Source organism: Hesperophylax consimilis, chromosome 17 (genome assembly GCF_061612785.1).
Source record: "Hesperophylax consimilis isolate HC1 chromosome 17, BYU_Hcon_1.0, whole genome shotgun sequence".
Classification (NCBI taxonomy): Eukaryota; Metazoa; Arthropoda; class Insecta; order Trichoptera; family Limnephilidae; genus Hesperophylax; species Hesperophylax consimilis.
In genome coordinates, this window is record NC_142852.1 from 21,713,841 (window position 1) to 21,735,126 (window position 21,286).

The window sequence follows — 21,286 nt, forward strand, 5'->3', positions numbered from 1 at the left end:
TGACAATGCATTCTATCAATTTTTGGTGGCAATCACGCAGACATATATGCATTTCTCTGTTGATATTGCAGCAGTTAATGTACGAAATAAATTTCAGTGCTATCTAATCGGAATTTGGCTCAGTTATAGCGGTTAACGCCAGTCCCTAGGGAAGAATGTTTGATCTTCAATAAAACCACAACAAAATATTTTGTTTTTAAATATGTACTTATTAATAAATATATGAGTCGTGTAACTAACCCCTATATTTACAGTCTGTATGCACACGACATTTAGTCGGGTACATAATTGGTCCTTCGAGCCGGATTTGAACCAGCGGCCTATGGATTTACAGTCCACATTTTTTATATTAAATTTATTTTACAACATAAAGGAGACCATGGGGGAATAATTTAATTTAGAGCCTATGTCATCTTTTGGGGTTGGTGTGTGGATGATCATTTTAAGAGAAGTGAGGAAAGAAAGTTTCGGAAAGCAAAAGGGTATGAGGGGTGGGTAGGAATGAGGCTGTCAGAGTGTCAACCAGTATCTTCCGATCCTGCCCGCCATGCAGATGCATTCGACACCAAGACCAAGACAAACTTCATCCTCACGAACATGGATACACCAGCTAAATGACCGTCTGTATAGCTTGCCACTTGTGGTGACCAATGGCAGAGGTGTTGGTTATGCAATAAATGGTTACCGGGGCAGCGGTAGCCAAAACCCGCCTTCCAAATTGAAAGACTATCTTAAGAGGAAGCTACAAGCGAAAAATGTGTATATTCTTGGTATACCTTATATTGTACGTAATAGGCATTCAAATCGCTTGACAAACGGAGTCTAGAAACGTTCAATTTCAAGCACAAAACCGGTTTTTATTTATTCTGTAAATAATTTTATAAGAAAGCAAAAAAGTTAATCAAGTGAAATTGTCACAGATAATCTTAGCTATAATACTGTATTTATAAAAAGTTGTTTCCTTTATGCGTTCATACATTTCTAATGAAAAAAAAAAGTTTTTAGTAGTTTACATTTATATTTTTTATTGAGTTATTTATTATTTTATTTGTATTCTACTCAAGCGAAACGATAGGAAAACCTTCAATTTATCTAAAGCATATTTTTGGTATTCATAATGTACCTCAATTCGTTATAAAGATTAATCAAAATAGTGATTTAGCACTAAGCTTCGCCTTACTAAAACCAAAAAAACGTGTTTTTACTGTAATACGTCTATTGTAAAATGTATTTTAAAACAAAGGATTTGAACCTTCCTTCTCAGTAGCGAAATCAACCGCGCTACATTAATTTATTATATCAACTGCTGTAACGTTATGCGATTTTAGAAAAATGCGCATATATCCTCGTGCGTGTACATGATTGCGACCAAAATTTGATAGAATGTATTGTCATCGACAACGATTCTATCTGCCGAGTTTCAGCTCAATCGTATATCAGGAAGTGCCTTAATTTCTGCTTCCAAGATTTGCAATAATTCATTACCGCAAAATAATTAAAATTCAAATCTATATATTTAAAAATAAATCGGTACGTTATAAATTGACATTTATCTTTAACTAACCGACGTGTTCCCGGCCTTGCTGGGGGTTAACCTTAAGAGATAGACATATACTTGTACAGACTTTTATGTAGACCTTTTTAAGATGCACAATTCCGTAGTACATTATTTTGATGTATCTCATAAGGTTTAGCCAGCGTTTGCAATGTAGTGTCCGAAAATATATTTTTACGACTTGATTATAAAACATGGACTTTTCTCTACTTTTTATAAATATAATACGCATGTTTCATATATGCAAACATTCCGAAAGAAATTTTCTAAATGATAGTGAAAACCCTATCAAAATTCAATGCGTCATTTAGAAGAACTAAGCGCATGAACAGCGGCATTGTTTTATACTATTTTTATCTATAATGAATCCAGAACGTAATAAGGTTAGGTTGTTTTTCTATCCCAGTTAGCTGCACTGTGCAGTCTGTTGTATAATTGGCATTACACTGTGTGTGTGAGTATAGCGGGTGATTTGGGTCAGCCGGCAGCTATTCGCAGGGAACTGGGTCAATCGATACGACACTCAACTCTACGGACGATACTGGCACAGTTTACCTACTGGCACAGTCCCTATACTGGCACAGTCTCTCTGCTGATTCTTTAACTCTGCTATAACTATACATCTCCATAGCTCCAACAGCAGCAAGTCTCCTAGTGAGTCGACAAGTCTAGGACACCGCACTGGCACAGATCGCACAGAAAATAGTACTTAAGGCGATGCCATACGTAGTAATGCAAAATCAAGTGTTTTTGGTTTGAAAATTTGGTCGCCTAGAAATGTTGCAGATGCTTTAATTAAATACTGCGAGTAGAGTACATCTTGGCCTTTGAAATAATCGAGTATTTTTTTATATAAGTCTTTTTATAAGCCCAGAAAAAAATAATGTAAAGGCCTATTAAAACTGCTTTAAAGTTAAAAGCTCCTACTTACGAACCCATTTTCGGTTATGATTTTATTGTATAATGTGGTAAATTAAGTTATTTATAAAATAATCGAAAAAAAAAATTACATATTTATGCGTGAACATCCACAAAATAAAATAAAAGGCACTTTTTGGCAATGTTTTTTTCTTGCATACATCAAAACAGGCGGATGGTGTTAAGCGGGTATTCAAACCTTATCGCCATCTACGTAAGGGTTGTTATTGATAGTGGCTCAATTTTAAATATTACACGACGTAGTGCATCGCCTTAAAGATCAGTTAATTACTGAGTACCGCCGCCCGGGGAACCATTTCATTGATAACTAGCACCCCTGTCATAGGCCACCACATTGCTAATTAAAATCATTCGTAATCCAGTTAAATTAACAGGCTTCCTGATAAACTTTTAGTAAATTACAAATGTGATATATATGTGTTCTGACATCGTGATAATCGACAGAACGGATCGAAAGAGACTGGTTAAGGGTGACCTTTTGACTTCTCCATCAGGACTCTCTCGCAACTCATTTTATCTACCCTCATGTAGAACAAACATTCGAAAAAATTCCCCAATTCCTCGTATATGTGCACAATATAATACACAATTTTACAGCATTGACATTTTTGGTAATGTCCGAATTACCCGATATGAAGTAATGCGTACGATCGATAATTAATATGAAAGTATGGAATGTATCGGGAGCATCTCCTATCCTCTTCCTATTTTCCTCTTTCTCTCCCCTTCCTTTAACACTAAATTAATTTTAAGATATTAAAACTTATTTCCAATGAACTTTAGCATTAGAAGCTTCTGTGGCTTGACTTCAGTTAACTTGTATATTTATATCTATCATTGTATATCATGTAAAAGCTGTTTGTTTCTTACAAATAAATAAATAAATAAACTCAGCTTGATCGGATTTCGGTAAATGGGTCAATTTACACTTTCAAGGTTCGAGTCCATTTCATACGTTAATTTATTCATTAATTAATTCAATCAATAAAGAAAACAAAATTTAAAATCAAAAGAATTTTTTTAAATTTATATCACGAGATGCCTAGCAGATGTAAACATCGAAATTGATTTATTTTGAAAGAAGTGAAAAAGTTTTATAAAAGTATATTTTTTATTAATTTTATAATTATTAAATTTCTATTGATGTGGCAGACAAACGTCGTGAACTCCATAAAAACTTTGTTCCTGCTTGTACATAACATTTTTCTTATTTTTTTTGTGACCTTTTTTTGCAATAGTTGTAATTTTTTAAACTCTCCTATATTTTAATATATATCTTGTAATAACTTCGTGTAATTTGTAATATGTTGTATTTGGAAATGGTCCGTTAATAATTAAATAAATGAATAAACATAATGAAACATACTACAAATTAAAAATTCTTTGTCATTTAGAATAGATTTATTAATTTTAGTAATAGAAGCAAATATACCGCACAGAGTTTTGACGGCCGCGCAGTTACGCGGTTGGCCGAGTGTAGCGTCGTCTTCTATAAACCTAATCTAACCTCTTCAACCTAGTTTATTTTTTTTTTCATCACTTGTCATGACTTGATATAACTTTTCAAAAGTGTGTTGATTTTTGTCACTGTCCAGGGTTGATTACACTAATGTGTAAATGGTATAAAACAAATCAGCTATCCGCGTATTTCTGTTTGAGCGCTTAGTTCTTCTAAATACGCAACGGAATTTGATAAGTTTTTCACTATCATTTAGATAATTTTTTCCGGAAGGCTTACATATATAATACATGAATATTACGCTTATAAAAAGTGGAAAAAAGTCGATGTTTCGATGTTGTAATCAAGTCGTAAAAAAATTTTTTTTGGGCGCTTACATTGTTAACGCTGGCTAAACCTTTTGAGATACACAAAAATAATGTACCACGAAATTGTTCATATTAAAAATACCTACATAAAAGTCTAGAACGGTATATGTATATCTCCTAAGGATAACCCCCAGTAACCATGGGTACGCCTAATGATGTTTTTCAGATTGATATTTTTTTCGTCTAAGTGAATTTTTGAATTTGAATTTGAGAAACAGTTGGAACTCATTAGAAAATATTAAAAATAACTTCTGCATTGTATAGGTTATGATGTAGTGAGCGTTTCAAATAGAAGAAGAAGATGGTGTGAAAGGGAGATATATCTAAATACGAATATTGAAGGGAGCGCATAAATATTTTTATAAAAAATTGCTGATATGACGTTTAAATAATAAGGAGCCAATGGTACAATGGTCAGTTCAATTCCCAGTTGAGAACGTAATCTTTTTTTTTCTTTGTATTGTTCTGTTTCATGTTTCTGTCAATGACTGAAGAAATCGACTACACCCGAGGAAGTCATGGCACGGTCAAAAATACGTAGTAATACAAGAATAACAGAAAGGATGTACGAGAGACATGAATTTGATTGAAGCAACTAATGCATACTGAGACAGAGTGAGTTATACAGCGTTCCATCTAGTTTATGACCGATGTCTGTTTTCCAATAACAATTATTTGGTCGGCCTAAAAAGTTACATCGGTAGACCTACATTCGTAGCAATGCGGCTGTGCAACGACAAATGTGCGAGACTGTACAGCGTACAGTACACCCAATGATACACCCACCCGATGCAGTTGTATGCAATTGTATGCAGTGGTAGTTGTGTAGTTGCAGTATTCGTGTACGTGCAATGTCGTGAGGTAATACTGCAAACTGCAACTGTACTGCAATACGCAACTAAATGCACTTAACATTTATTTATTATACACTAGTTGAAGCTTTTATTTCACTTGGAATGATTTGAGATTTTAACAAAAGTATTACAGTGATTTGTTTTTTGGGATATTATGCCGTGTTACGCTACCTCCTTCTTTAGCCAACGTTTCGGACAGCATTGCAATTTCCATGATCAAGGCAGATGTCTAATCGGGAATCTAGATCATAATGGCGAGATAAAAAGATAGTATCTAAAAAGGCCACCATCTTGAACCGGAACCGGAACGAACTCTGCGTTGCTAGACATTTCTCTACTTTCAATAAATATAATATTCATGTATTAAATATATACAAAACTTCCAGAAAAAATTCTCTAAATGACAGTGAAAACTCTATCAAACTCCGTTGCATAGTTTAGAAGATCTAAGCACAAAAACAGACAGACGCGTGTAGTGACTAATTATAGATACATAACCATAAACTTTGGTGAATATTCCCAATAACATTTCACGCGCAGACAGTCGAAATTAAGGCGATGTCATACGTAGTAATGCAAAACCATTTGTTTTTGGTTTGAAAATTTGGTCGCCTAGAAATGTTTCAGATGCTTTAATTAAATACTGCGAGTAGAATACATCTTGGCCTTTGAAATAATCGAGTATTTTTTAGATAAGTCTTTTTATAAGCCCAGAAAAAAATAATGTATAAGGCCTATGAAAACTGCTTTGAAGTTCAAAACCTCCTACTTACGAACCCATTTTCGGTTATTATTTTATTGTATAATGTGGCAAATTAAGTTATTTATAAAATGATCGGAAAAAAATTTAATATTTATGTCTGAACATCCACAAAATAAAATAAAAGGCACTTTTTGGCAATGTTTTTTTCTTGCATAAATCAAAACAGGCGGATGGTGTTAATATAATATTTTTCAATATTTTTTGATAATATGGATTGTTGATATGAATCAGCTGGTAATAAGTATTGTAAACTCACTCACAAACATTTAGTGTTGGCATTTCACTTCAAAACTATATAAAAAAGTTAGCGATAAGAAAATTCTTATCGCTCTGCTGCCAAGTGTGTTACCTGTTATACAGTGCGAAACCGACAAACCAAGCCTCGATAAAATGAAAGCACGTTTTTTTCCGTCATTATCATTTTTGTAAAATATTGACCAGATTATTACGTTATTGATTCTTCATAAAATGCCACAAATAGAACATAACAACATAACATATGAGGATGTTTAACCATTATATTGATAACTTATCCATAGGATAACGTATATTAAGAGAAACCTACAACCCAAAAATGTGTATATTCTTGGTATACCTTATATTGTAGGTAATATGCATTAAAATCGCTTGATAAACGGATTCTAAAAACGTTAGATTTCAAGCACAAAACTTATTTTCATTTATTTTGTAAATAACTTTATAAGAAAGCAAAAAAGTTAATCAAATGAAACTGTCACAGATAATCTCAGCTATAATATTGTATTTTTTTAAGTTGTTTCTTTTACGCGTTCATACATTTCTATTGAAAAAATATTTTTTTAGTAGTTTACATTTATATTTTTTATTGAGTAATTTATTATTTTATTTATATTTTACTCAAGCGAAGCGATAGGAAAACCTTCAATTTATCTAAAGCATTTTTTTGGTATTCATAATGTACACCAATTCGTTATAAAGATTAATCAAAATAGTGATTTAGCATTAAGCTTTGCCTTAATCCGTTACATTATGTTTTTATTAAATACGAACTGTTAAGCAAACGAAATTTTGCGTGCAAAATTGCCAATCGTGTCCGTGTGTTATACATTGTTTAGATTACTTAATTTTTATCCTTTTTAAAATAAAAAAAAAATTGTATTAAAAACAAGGTTTAATAATCTTTCAGACGTGTTTATTAGAAATAAATATTTTCATTTCTAAATACATACATTTTGGAATTTAAAATGTATTTTGAGTTTGAAAAAACACCCGTGTATTAATTCGAAAAACGTTTGGAAAATCTATGAAACTTCACATTTTGAAAACCCATTTCTTTTCATTAGAAAATTTGAAATGAAACTCTCACCTAACTTTTCATCTTATTGATACATTTTTATTACGTATTACAGAGGTCACTTCTTTTTCATATAAAAGTTTTTGGTAACTTCGTTTAATATTTTTAATAAATAAACACCCAATGTATGTAATTGAGCAGTTACCAGCTGTCAAAGTATCTTCCGATATTTTTTTGAAATCTTTGAGAATTTGAAGTGAAATAGTAACAGAAAACTGTTCTAGTGAATTAATCCTAAATTGATACACAAGTTAGTGAATCCTAAATAAAAATAAACCCAATAGAACAAACTTTATCTGACAAATTCTAACTATCTTTGAATAGAATTTGTCAACACTATATTTTTCAGTATCCAATAAGTGCAAATGTAAAGTGAACAAAACAGTGGCTTTCCATAGCAATTAAATAATAATAATCAGCTGATTAGTTCAACATAAAGCAAAAGAATATCAGTTAAAAACTTTTATCAACTTAACCTAGAAATTGGCAATAACAATTTGGACAATTAATAGTGGATACAAAAAGTGATACTCAAAACAATCAATTTGACATTAAATCATCTGCGGTTTTACTCATCATACATAAAAATTAATAATTAAGTATAAAAATAAATCTCAAATGCAATAAATAATACTAAAGTTGATATTGATTATTTATTTTTATCTTATCACATCTATCGACCAACAGACGAAGCTTAATCTGCTGCCAAAAACACCATAAATAGTTGCTGCCAATAGATGTCACTCTAGCCCAAAATTGAAATTTTATAATATCCAAAATAAATAAAAATCATTTAAAAATGGCTCCCAAAAGTGATACAATGGAACAAAAATTAGAATGTTTCAAAGAACAATTGTTACTAACAATGAGTGACAGAATTGACCTTCAACTAAAAAAATTTCTAAAAAAAGATGTCAATAAAATATTCTTAGACATTAAAAAAGAAATTCAGGATATAGTTAAGAGCGTAGAATTCTGCTCTAACAAAATTGATGATTTCGAAAATGAATTAAAAAAAAACCAATGAACATCAAAAAAAAAAATGAATCGAAAATTGAAGAACTACAAAAAGAAATAAAAAATCTTAAACAGTCAGTAAACCATATCCAACAGAGCTCACTAGAAACATCCATTGAAATTCAAGGAATCACACTGAAAAAAAATGACGACATCAGAAAACCAGTAGAAATGCTGATGTCGACACTAGACTGTAGTGACCTCCTAAAAAATAACTCATTGGTGAATTACTATAACAACCCGGTGAAACAAATTATTACTATTCAATTTGATACAAAGGAAACGAAGGATAAGGTCATCAAACAAAAAAAAAATAAAGGAATCTTCACTCCCAATGACATCAGGTACTCAGAATCAACTGAAAAAATATTCATAAATGATAAACTTACCCCAAAGAATAAACAACTTCTTTGGTTAACAAAATCTACCAAATCTTTGGGATATAAATACGTTTGGACGAAGGATGGAAATGTATTACTGAGAAAGAACGAAGAATCCCCTATAATAAGAATAAATGATGTTAACGACATTCCAACCCAATAATCATGTACCTACTAGAGTAAGAAATTTATATAATTAAATTTGAAAATGGATTACTATGACGATTTTTCGGTCCCAGACACTAAGGTTTATGAAAATATGACAGAACTAAATAACTACATAATTGAGGGAAATACAGATTTCAATTTAATAAATTTAAATATAAGAAGCATACGCAAACATTTTGATGATTTCTGTATTTTCCTCAATTCTCTAGATTTTCGTCCAAATGTAATCATACTTACCGAAACGCAAATGCGTGACTCAATACCCTACCACATCTCCGATTATGAGACTTACTCACTACCCTGTAAACATACTTCTCACGATGGTCTCTCAATATTTTACAGTTCAAATAAAATAACTAACGTAATAATTAATATCCCCAAATTTAAGTATTCTAATGCCATACATTTATCCTTCACACATAACAGTAAAACATACTCTATACTTGCTATATATCGCTCCCCTTCCTTAGACTCTAAATCCTTTATTACAGAACTTAAATATTTTATAAATGAAAATAATTGCAATCAATCCGATTTCTCATTTATTGTAGGTGATATAAACATCAACATTGATAATTCGATCCTAAACCCTATTGCAAACGAATATCTAAATGTAATATATAGCGAGGGTTATCTGTCTTACATAAATAAACCCACTAGATATGGCCATCACGCTGATTCTTGCCTCGATCATATATTACTCAAAACTAATAAAAATTTTATACCCAGATCAGCTGTCCTAAAATTCGATATCACAGACCACTACCCAACCTTTTTCGGTCACAGTAAATTAAATTTTCATCATACAACTAAAGAACAACAAGTGGAAAAAAATAAAATTAACTACCAAACACTAAACAATTCTCTAAAAAAAGAAACTTGGAACCAAGTTTTATCCAATGATGACCCAAATCAATCACTGAATACATTCTATTCGATATTAAATAATAATATCAAAAATAGTCTAGAATTAACACGAACACCTAAAAGAAAACATAAAAAAATTAAACCATGGATCACGCGTGGACTGATAATTGCAAGTCAACACAGGAACAAACTGTACAAAATTTACAAAAACCATGAGAATTACTGTATGGTAAAAGGTGTACCATCTAATGGAAATTTACGTCAGCAATACATAATCTATAGAAATTTTTTTAATATTCTTATGAAGAAATGTAAACAAGAATACTATGCAAACCAATTGCAAAAAGCTGATAATGATTCTAAAAAAACATGGCAAGTCATAAATGAAATAACGAATAGAACACACAAAATAAAAAGATTTCCCGAAAAAATTGTAACAGACGATAAAATAGTCATAACGGATGTAGGAAAAATCGCAAATAAATTCAATGATTTCTTTACAAACGTTGCCGCAGATTTAATAAATAATAATCCCTCATTTCAAAACAGTATACATAAATCAACCCAAATAGACATACCCACCCCCGAATATACTCCTAATTTATCTCAATTTAAACGGATAACTGAATCTGAAATTATAAAACACATTGACAATCTTAAAACAAATACAGCCAATGGTCCAGATGAATTAAGCTGTATCACAATCAAGTCTATTAAACAACACATTTCTATGCCCTTACAACACATTTTTAATTCCTGCCTTGAAAAAAACATTTTCCCAAATGCATTTAAACTCTCAATTATTGTACCCATACATAAATCTGGATCGATCTCTAAACTTGACAACTACAGACCAATATCGCTGATATCCCAACTTGCAAAGATATTAGAAAAAATCATAAAGATACAAGTACTAGAGTTTCTAGAATCTAATGCACTCTTGTCACCACACCAATATGGTTTCAGATCAGGTCTTAGTACTGATGATGCTTTATTTAATCTAACAAAAAAATTATACAACAATCTAGATTCGAATATGAAAAGTTTAACAATATTCTTAGACCTAAAAAAGGCTTTTGATACCGTCAATCATAATAAACTGCTTGGAAAACTTAATAATATGGGAATCAAAAACAATTGTCTGTCACTTTTAACAAATTATTTACTTGATCGCAGACAATCCACAAAAATTGGCGTAAATATTAGTAAACCAGCATCTATGAGACATGGGGTTCCACAAGGAACCGTTATAGGTCCGCTTTTGTTTCTAATTTATATTAATGACCTATGTAATATTAGTATTCCGGGAAAACTTTTCTCGTATGCTGATGATACTGCAATCACTGTTCATGGTAAATCCTGGGACGAGGTCTCTAAAAATGCAAATAAGTGCACAATTATTGTCAAAGAATGGCTCAATCAAAACCTTCTAACTCTGAACTGTGAAAAAACTATATATATTCCTTTTTATAATACCAAAAAAGCGGCACCCTTAACTCATCTAAGTATAAGGTTTCACAAAAATACTTGCAATCCTGTCTTATGCACTAACTGTACAGAAATGAAATCGGGGAATACAGTTAAATATTTAGGAATTATAATAGACAGCCAACTCAAATGGACAAATCATGTAGAAAAGCTTGTAAATAAACTTAGATATTTAACTTATATTTTTAAACGTTTAAATAACATAGTAGATATCAAAAGAATCAAATTGGTGTATCATGCATTGGTGCAATCATCAGTATCTTATGGAATAATTGCATGGGGGGGGATTTATAACACCCATATTAAGCCACTAGAAATAACACAAAAACTAATACTAAAAATAATGTTGCATAAAGATATGACCTACCCCTCCTTGCAATTATTCGAAGAGGCTAAATTGTTAGAGATAAGAAAAATTTACTGTACACAATGTTTAAAATATATATTTGCTCGAAATTTTCTTTTTATAAAAAATGAAAATCGGTCTAGTAATAGGGTAAATAATGTATTTAAAGTTCCACTGTGCAAAACAAGGCTTGCGCAAAGACATGCTTATTTTATTACACCAAAAATTTATAATGCACTCTATACCAATACAGAAATCAAATGTGAAAATATATCATCCTACAGGAAACATAAAAATGTAATAAAGTCTTGGATAAATACCATAGATATTAATATTTACCTGCTGTAACATCTGATCTTAATCTCTATTAACTTTTAACAAATCCTTATTAACTTTTATTTTTCATATTTAATCCCGTAAATACAGTAAATAATGATTTTACTATAAATATTTTCATTCTTTTCTTTTCAATTTTCTACAAAGATAAAATATGTATATTTAGAGTAATTTTAACTGAACTGCCTTAAAGAAACACAAGTATACCCACGAACTGGCGATGCCTATGTGGGATTTTTTTGCTATCATACATTTATGCATATTATTATTTTTATGTATATGCTGTTTATGAACTCGTGTGTGTGTACGTGTATTGTGTGTGTATGTTATGTATGGTGTGTAATACACTATATATGTATACATATGTGCATGTGTACATATACTTTTCTGTAATTCGCATTGTTTCTTTCTTTTTTTAATATGTATGTAAAAAACATAATTTGTATTTTAAAACCATGTATGTAACAAAAAAAAAAAAAATAAAAAAAAAAAAAAAAAAAAAAAACAATAAATATTCTCGCAGCCTTGCTCGGAGATATTTCTCTACTCTTATAAATATAATGTGCAAGATTTATATATAAAAACCTTCCGGAAGAAATTCTTTAAATGATATTGAAAATCCTATCAAAATCCGTGGCGTAGTTTAGAAGAACTAAGCGCACAAACAGACATACGAGGATAGCGACTTTATTTTATTATAATAGAGATAGAGAAGAAATAAAAAGACGAGAAACATTTAAGATTTTAGTATTACGTTTATCAGAATTTTCTAAAATAAACCCCACGGAAAGATCAATTTTCTAAGCTCGCCAGGGTAAACTCCACCGTAGGTCTGTCCAATGCGCCGGGCCGCAGGCTGAATATATCTGTACACTCCTTCATCACTTAAGTCGTTTAGATTCCCACTTTATTTTGGTATTTTCTAGGGAAATTTTTTCCTTGAATTAATGAATGTAATGGAATCTTAGAAGTAGAAATAAATCCACTTCCCGACATCCGATCGAGCTAAAACTCGGCAGATAGACTCGTTGTCGATGGCAATATATTCTATCAACTTTTAGTGGCCTTAATGCACACACACGCGCGAACACACGCATTTTTTAAAGTTGGGTGTCATTTGATTTAATAAATAAAACTTACAGCAGTTAATATGCTAAATAAATGTCGAGACTATCAAATCAAAATTTGGCTTAGCTGTTCGGATTGTTGATACCAGTTCCCGGGGAGGAAGGTACAATCCTCAAACAAACCACATTTAAAAAAAAATCATTAATAAAAATACATGTATAACAGAAAAAAACGTTTAAATTTATATTGATTTGTTTTTGGGGTATTATGCTGTGTTGCGCTACCTCTTTCTTTAGCCAACTTTTCGGACAGCATTGCAGTGTCTATCATCAGGGCAGATGTTTACATCAAGGTTGACGTAAAATGTGGGCTTATGTAAGAAGATGCGATACCGTGTTGCCAGCTCCAACCCTCTAAGAACTGACATTAACGTATAATTTTAAAGTGGTTTTTTGCGTGTAGTTCTGGTGTAGCCGTCAATTACCGGATAACAAGAACTACTGAGCTTAGCTCCGTCGTCTCTATTAATATTTACGGGATTTTTGTGAATTTCAATGGCCTCTGTAATCAACCGTACTCTATATGTTTCGGTTAAATTGTTTTTCCGTGGTGATTTTTACTAACGCCTTCTTACTTAACCGAGCTACTACTGTATTCCTCCATCATGTCACGTAGTTATTCCCTTCCTTCCTTTAACCTACTTCAGAGACAGGTGGGAATTATAAATTATCAAGTATTTACATTACATCAGGCGAATGAGCCACTTACATACATGCCGTTTGTTTTAACACATTTTTTAGCTACTGATTTTTTTTTTAAAACAATTTTGCTACTCTTTATAAAAGTGTTGTCAAAAAAGCAGCAATTTTAACATTATTGACCTTTTAAAACACCTGTTTTTGTGGTTGTTGTTGGTTTTGTTTCCACTAAACACGTCAGAATGCAGATTGCGCGGAATATATTTCACATTATTAATTTGAATAAAAAAATTAAAAAAGCTGCAAAACTTTAATTTTACAGAATAATTTTTTAGTAATTTTAACAGCATTTGGATTTCCTTATAACGTTATTATCTTGTCATTTTTGCTATATACATGTATCTAATGTAATGTAATAAATAAAATAAAATAATAAAATTACATTCGATTCAGATAAATTCACTATTTGTGAACGCATTTCAAAATAAAAAGCAGTTCTTGAATGCAGATGAAATAATCTTTCAGATTTCAATATAACAAATCGACATATACAATAAAAAATACTAAATTTTGAACGCAAGCAAAAATAAAAATGTTAAAGTCGTTAACCAATTGTTTTTTTCTTGTAAACTGTAATTATTACTTTACACAAAATAAAAATAAAAATTGATTAATTATTAAACGTATCGTGAAAGTTTTTGTTACAACATTTTTTTTCATCTCTATATATTATAAAACAATGTCGCTATCTGCGTCTGTTCGTGCGCTTAGTTCTTCTAAATGACTCATTGGATTTTGATAGGGTTTTCACTATCATTTAGAAAATTTCTTCCGGAAGGTTTTCATATATAATACATGCGTATTATATTTATAGAAAGTGGAGAAAAGTCGATGTTTTATGATCAAGTCGTAAAAATATATTTTCGAGGACTACATTACTAACACTGGCTAAACCTTATGAGATACATCAAAATAATGTACTACGGAATTATATATCTTAAAAAGGCCTACACAAAAGTCTAAGTTGGTATATGTCTATCTCTTAAGGATAACCCCCAGCAATGCCGGGTAAACAGTTATAAAAATTTGTATTAAAAAAATTTGCAAATCTTAACACACATTTTTCAAATGTTTCTTAGAATTATTTTTAATTTTTCGGCAGCGTTTACAGTAAATTTTATAATGCAAACTGAAAGAGCGTTATTCTCTCTTTCTAACATTGTTTAAATCATATTTCTCATCGTAATATAAAATGAGATAGAATAACTTTTATGAGACCTTGTCAGGCTAATACCTTGAACAAAATAACATACTATCACTCAACCAGTTTTGATTCAGGAAAAATAAAGGCACCACAAAATGCATATCAATATTCTTAGACCTATGCAAAGCATTTGATACTATCCCTCACTCTAAACTTTTACAAAAACTATCTAATATTGGTATAAATGATGATGAACTTACTATTATTAGCGATTACCTGTCAAACCGACAGCAAAGTGTGAAAATCAACAACTGCATTAGCAATCAATTACCAATTAGCTACGGCGTGCCTCAAGGAAGTGTTTTAGGTCCTACCCTGTTCTTAATATACATAAATGAATTATGTAATCTTCAAATAGATGCCAAAATTGTAAGTTTCGCTGATGATACGATTCTCCTCTTCAAATCAAGCAATTGGAATGATGTATACATAAAAGCTAACAGGGGCATAACTGTTGTTAAAAGATGGTTAAACAATAATACACTAACAATGAATGTGACCAAAACTAAAATATTGTACTGCTGTTTGTTGTCTCCGAAGAAAACTTCCCAAAGTCATATTTATTGACGTATGAACAGTCATATAAATCAAAATTTCTAAAAGCACGGTTACACCTCACCATTATATGATATATTTCATAACAAATTATTAAAGGCAAATAATAATTAGTTGCCTGAAATATCAATATAAATTGAAAATATCTCCCGAGTAAAAATAAATACCGAAGACGGGAATTGAACCCGCGCTTTCAGATGTCCGGTCAGGTGTTCTGGTCCACTGAGCCACGTCAACTTATTTCCAACGCGCCAAATAATTCAATTTGTACTAGTACTTCAATCAACAATTGCTGCTTATTATATTTTTTCCACCTGTGTCCTTCTTGTTATGCATAAAAACCTTGTCTTATAAACATTATTTTTTATAAGAAAAGGTTTATTTATCATTAAAAAAATAATAAGATATATTTCATACAATTTATGAAATCGATCAGAGTCAAAAGGCGTTCTATGCCGTACAATTGTAGTGACGTTTGAATCTGGCAGCCACCTCTAGTCTGGTACCCCAAAATACTTGACTGTGCAGGAAGGGGCGGTCCGTTGGATAGATTCCACTGTATTAACAAACGGATTGTGATATTACAGCACAGGCGTCAGGTGGAAATGATTTCCTCGTATTACCGGTATTTCAATGGAAGATGCTTCTAGAAACTAGCATTATTGATCCCTTCGGCACATCGGTGAATAGAAGGATAAAACACCAAATGTGAAAATGCCAACATTTGTACATGGTTGGCATGAACGGGTTATTTCTACGGGGCATGTTATTTCCTGTGTAAAAATTATCTAAAAAAAATTAAAACTCTTCACGTTTATTTTTCTAAGCCAATTTAAAAATTCATGCATGTGGGTTTTTTTAAATTTAGTTATGTTGGTGATATTTTTGTGAACATTTTTACTTGAGAGCGTATTTCAAGGTTTTGGGTTCGATAACCGATATAGAATAAAAGATGTAACACGTTTATGTGACATAAATCGAGTTTATTTAAAAATAACTTATATAATCGATAACAGCTGGAAACTAGTGAATCTACATCACAGATAATAAATAAAAAAAACGTTTTTTCTCGTTTTTTTACTGTTTTCTTTTTTTTCTACCACTAATGGGTTAAGAAAAACTTATTAATATAAGACATTATATTAATTCTCTATCGTAAGATTGTTTTTTTAAATTTCTCCTAAAAAATTCCAAATTCAGGCTTGATTTACTTGAAAAAACAAAAATAATTCATTAAAAAAAGATCAAATTGACATTCTCAGATAAAAAAAAAGCTTTTTAGGATTATCTATGTGATGTAGATTTACCAGTTGTAACACTAGTTTCTAGGCACCGTGTATAATAGATTAATTTATGAAAATATTGGGGATTGATTTGAAATTAAATGATATATTCTATGTATATTTTGAAGAAGCCGAAAAATCTATAACGTTTGTATATTTCGAAGAACACGAAAAATCTATAACGTTTGCATATTTTGATGAACACGAAAAATTTATAACGCTTGTATATTTTGAGAAACACAAAAAAATCTATAACGTATGTATATTTTGCGGATCACAAAAAATCTACAACTTCTATAAAGTCTATATCGTCAATTCTGCCTTTGGCAAACTGCAATATTTTTTTATTATATTATATCTAAAAAAATCTTCCTTTTCTGTTATCGATAAATCATTAATTTTTCCTATTTATTTTCTTGTTTATATTATTTACAATAAGGAATACCAGTCATTTTTTTTTAACATTCCTTCTATCCTTTGAAGTTAAATACCAGTATTTTTTATTATTTTTAAATGTCAACTTCATAGTTAAAAAACGATTGAAATCTGACGGGGTACGTGTGACGTCACTTTTACTTTGGTTGATCGGTGTGCAAGCGTATGCAGCGCAACTTGGCACAAAATTTTTCGCATTCTTAAGGCCCTGTAGAAAGCGTTCAAAGATGGTTTGAGGGAGATATATAAATACGTATATTAGAAGGAGTGTGCTAATATTAAAAAACGATAATAATTAAGCAAAAATGGTGAAAATATTTAATAAAACACGACTCGTTTGAAATAGAGCAAAAAATCTCTTGACAAATGCTTTAGTTGCATTTAAAGATACACTGTGAATTTTTTCATACCTATAACATATTAAATAACAGAACAAAACGTGTTTTTAACATTTTTCGGAGCTTACTTTGCGATTTTTTTTTATCGAATGAATACATATAATTAACGTTTCGGCATAACGAATGTATGGATATTATCTTAAAAAATAACATATATTTTTTTAGGAACTTAAAAACTTAAAGAATTAACGAGAAACTTGTTTTAAATCGGTAGAAATAAGGTTGCGGGGGTTTAAGGAACGCGGCCGGCCAACCAATGAGGTAGCGGTTTGAGCCGACCAATCACGGAGCGTTTAAGTCTCTCACGGTTTTAATAGTTTTTAAAATAGGTACCATTTATTAATTCTACGTATACTCATATATAATAACACTTATATATTCAGAATCAGCGTTTGTTGACCCATATGAACATAATATATTCATAAGGAACATACTATCTTTCAAGCCATAATATTTTTCATTCAATTGCCCCAACCAAACACAAGAGCCTTAATTCATTTTTAATAAATGCCTTACTTACATATTTAAATGAAAACCAATGTCGTCAACGTCCATTTAGCACGCGCTCTGTCTCTCTGACACTTGTCTTACATCGCAATCCCATAAAATTTAAGCAAAGAATGATCAGACTTAGATCAGGGAACACGCCCACGTGACATTTCTCGTGTTCTTTATTCAAACAGTACGGTGCCATTATAGCAGGCTGAAAACCAAACACACACAAGCAAGCTGCAGTGAACCTCACAAATAAACGTATAAGGTACAAACCGGTTTCACCATACTAATTTCAGACAGATGATTTAAATTTTACACGAAGAAAACTTACTGATATAAAATATTGCTAATTTATTAATGTATATGTATTCCTGTTAAAAATGGGATTACAGGCCTTAAACGAATGAATTGACAGATTTCATAATAAACCATCAGTAAAACACGAGTGTGTTATGGCGATGTCGGAACACGTGTTCAAAAATATTCTTATATTTGAGCATTTCGTCATTATATAATAACAGGATAAACGCAGCTGTACGAACACGTGTTCCGATATATTATGAAAGTACTGATAGCTTATTAGGAAATGGCGTGCTATTACCTTTTAAGCAGGATTTTAATAAATCAGCAATACTTATTTTTCTCTGTGTATCCACACAAAAAATAATGTCATTTTTGGGAATGCTATGTGGAGGGTATTTTTGAGAAAAGAAACGAGTAACAATTCAATACAAATTACATAACACGCTAGAGCCAACCATTTCTTTGTGCTGAAGCAAAATAATGAAATTTTATGCTAAAAAAAACGGCGAGCTCTGGCGTAATGAAATTTGCACGCAATATTTTAAGTTGAATTTATAGATCGCAGTAACTATTTGATGGTTGATTCGTCTATTTAATTCTAGGCACAACATATTTATTTATAAGTAAAAAATTATGCTTAAATTTCACAACGCTAGAGTTCACCGTTAGAGAGATTTTAAGTGGGAAACAGAAAATACGTGCGATGAACAAATAAAAAAAACTCTCTAACGATGAGTTCTGGGGTAGTGAAATTTACACAGTTTTTCGACATTTCACAACAGATCTTTGAAATATCAATTTAACAGTTAAAAAAATTGGTAAAACTCCTCATAGTTTGTCTTATATTTTTTTATTAAATATTTCAGTTGGAATTATAACAGAAGTTTTATTTTTGTTTCGTTAATATTTTTTTAAATAACCTCTCTGAAAATAGCAATGATTTGTACCAAACATAAATAAAATATTTTTATTTTAAAAAATAAACAACACAAGAAGCACAACATTTTTTTCAGTACATTAGTTACCTTACAAACAATACGTACCTACTAGTAAACATTTTTTTAAATTTTTGTAAAATCAAATTCGCAATGTACAGACAACCAAAACTTAGTATTGTGTGTATTGGTGCATATTACGTTTGAACTATTTCTGCGATGTCCATGCGAATCGTCACTGCTAAACAGCATTTTGCCTTTCATAAGCCTGCTTATTGTTCTTAGTGAGAAAGTGACAACAAATTAATGTATAAGTTGCTAATGCTGTATGCAGGCACTGCATCTGTATGACTAGTGTGTTCGTGTTAACTTCGACGACAATTTTTATGTTATGCTTATATATCTACTATAAAAAAATTAACATAGTAAAAAAACATTTTATTTTTATTTTAGATAACATTTTTTAAGTAAATGTTTACGCATTATTAAATTCATTATATTTTTTACGTAAACTGAACTATTAATATGAAATATTTTATGATTCACAGATTTTGATAATGCAGTAAGATACTTAAATAACTAAGCTATGGAATTTGAAAACAAAATAATTTAAAATGTGTTTATTTTCTGTTTTAAAATGTTTTATAATGTTATTAAATTGTTTTTGTGGTTGGTTCGGTAGGAACTTTATTCGAAAATCCATCTCGTTTTTTAGGAAGCTACTCTAGTTCTATTTTCGAACTAGTTTTTAAGGTTTGTAGGAAGGTACTCTGTATGAAAATCTATCTCAATTTTTAACGTTTTTTAGGAAGCTACTCTAGTTCTATTTTTTAACTAGTTTTTAAGGTTTGTAGGAAGGTACTCTGTATGAAAATCCATCTCATTTTTTAAAGTTTGTTAGGAAGCTACTCTAATTCTATTTTTGAACCAGTTTTTAAGGTTTGTAGGAAGGTATTCTGTATGAAAATCTATCTCAATTTTTAAAGTTTTTTAGGAAGCTACTCTAGTTCTATTTTCGAACTAGTTTTTAAGGTTTGTAGGAAGGTACTCTGTATGAAAATCTATCTCAATTTTTAACGTTTTTTAGGAAGCTACTCTAGTTCTATTTTTTAACTAGTTTTTAAGGTTTGTAGGAAGGTACTCTGTATGAAAATCCATCTCATTTTTTAAAGTTTGTTAGGAAGCTACTCTAATTCTATTTTTGAACCAGTTTTTAAGGTTTGTAGGAAGGTATTCTGTATGAAAATCTATCTCAATTTTTAAAGTTTTTTAGGAAGCTACTCTAGTTCTATTTTCGAACTAGTTTTTAAGGTTTGTAGGAAGGTACTCTGTATGAAAATCCATCTTATTTTTTAAAGTTTGTTAGGAAGCTACTCTAATTCTATTTTTGAACCAGTTTTTAAGGTTTGTAGGAAGGTATTCTGTATGAAAATCTATCTCAATTTTTAAACCTGTTTTTTTAGGTTTGGTAAGTAGGTACTCTATTTTGAAATCTATATCAACTTTTAAACTAGTTTTTAGGGTTGGTACGTAGGTACCATGCAGTAAGCTAATTATATAACTAAACATGGAATTTGATAGCAAAATAATTTTTAAAAATGTGTTTATTTTCTCTTTGAAAATGTTTTATAATTATATTAACTAGTTTTTGTAGTGGGTTAGTAGGAACTCTATTTGAAGTTGGTAGGTAGATAATCTATTTGAATTTTTAAATAGTTTTTAGGGTTTATAGGTAAGTACTATGTATGAAAATCTATCTCAATTTTTAAACGTGTTTTTTAGGTCTGATAAGTACTTACTCTATTTTGAAAAATATCTCATATTTTAACTAGTTTTCAGGGTTGCTATGTAGATATCTGCAATAAACTGATTTTCATATCTTTATATTAAAAAAATTAATACATTTACAAAGCAAAAATATATTTTTTGAAAGGTACCTATCATTTTTATAATATTAGTGACTTTTTAGGGTTCTAAGC

The 21,286-nt window shown here is 30.6% G+C and overlaps 1 protein-coding gene across 2 annotated transcripts in view; it reads right to left on the reverse strand.

The window, feature by feature from the left end:
• The window catches only part of LOC149416222 (translational regulator orb2-like), a 132,293-nt gene that overhangs the window by 109,549 nt on the left and 1,458 nt on the right, over window positions 1–21,286 (reverse strand). The window lies entirely within an intron of this gene.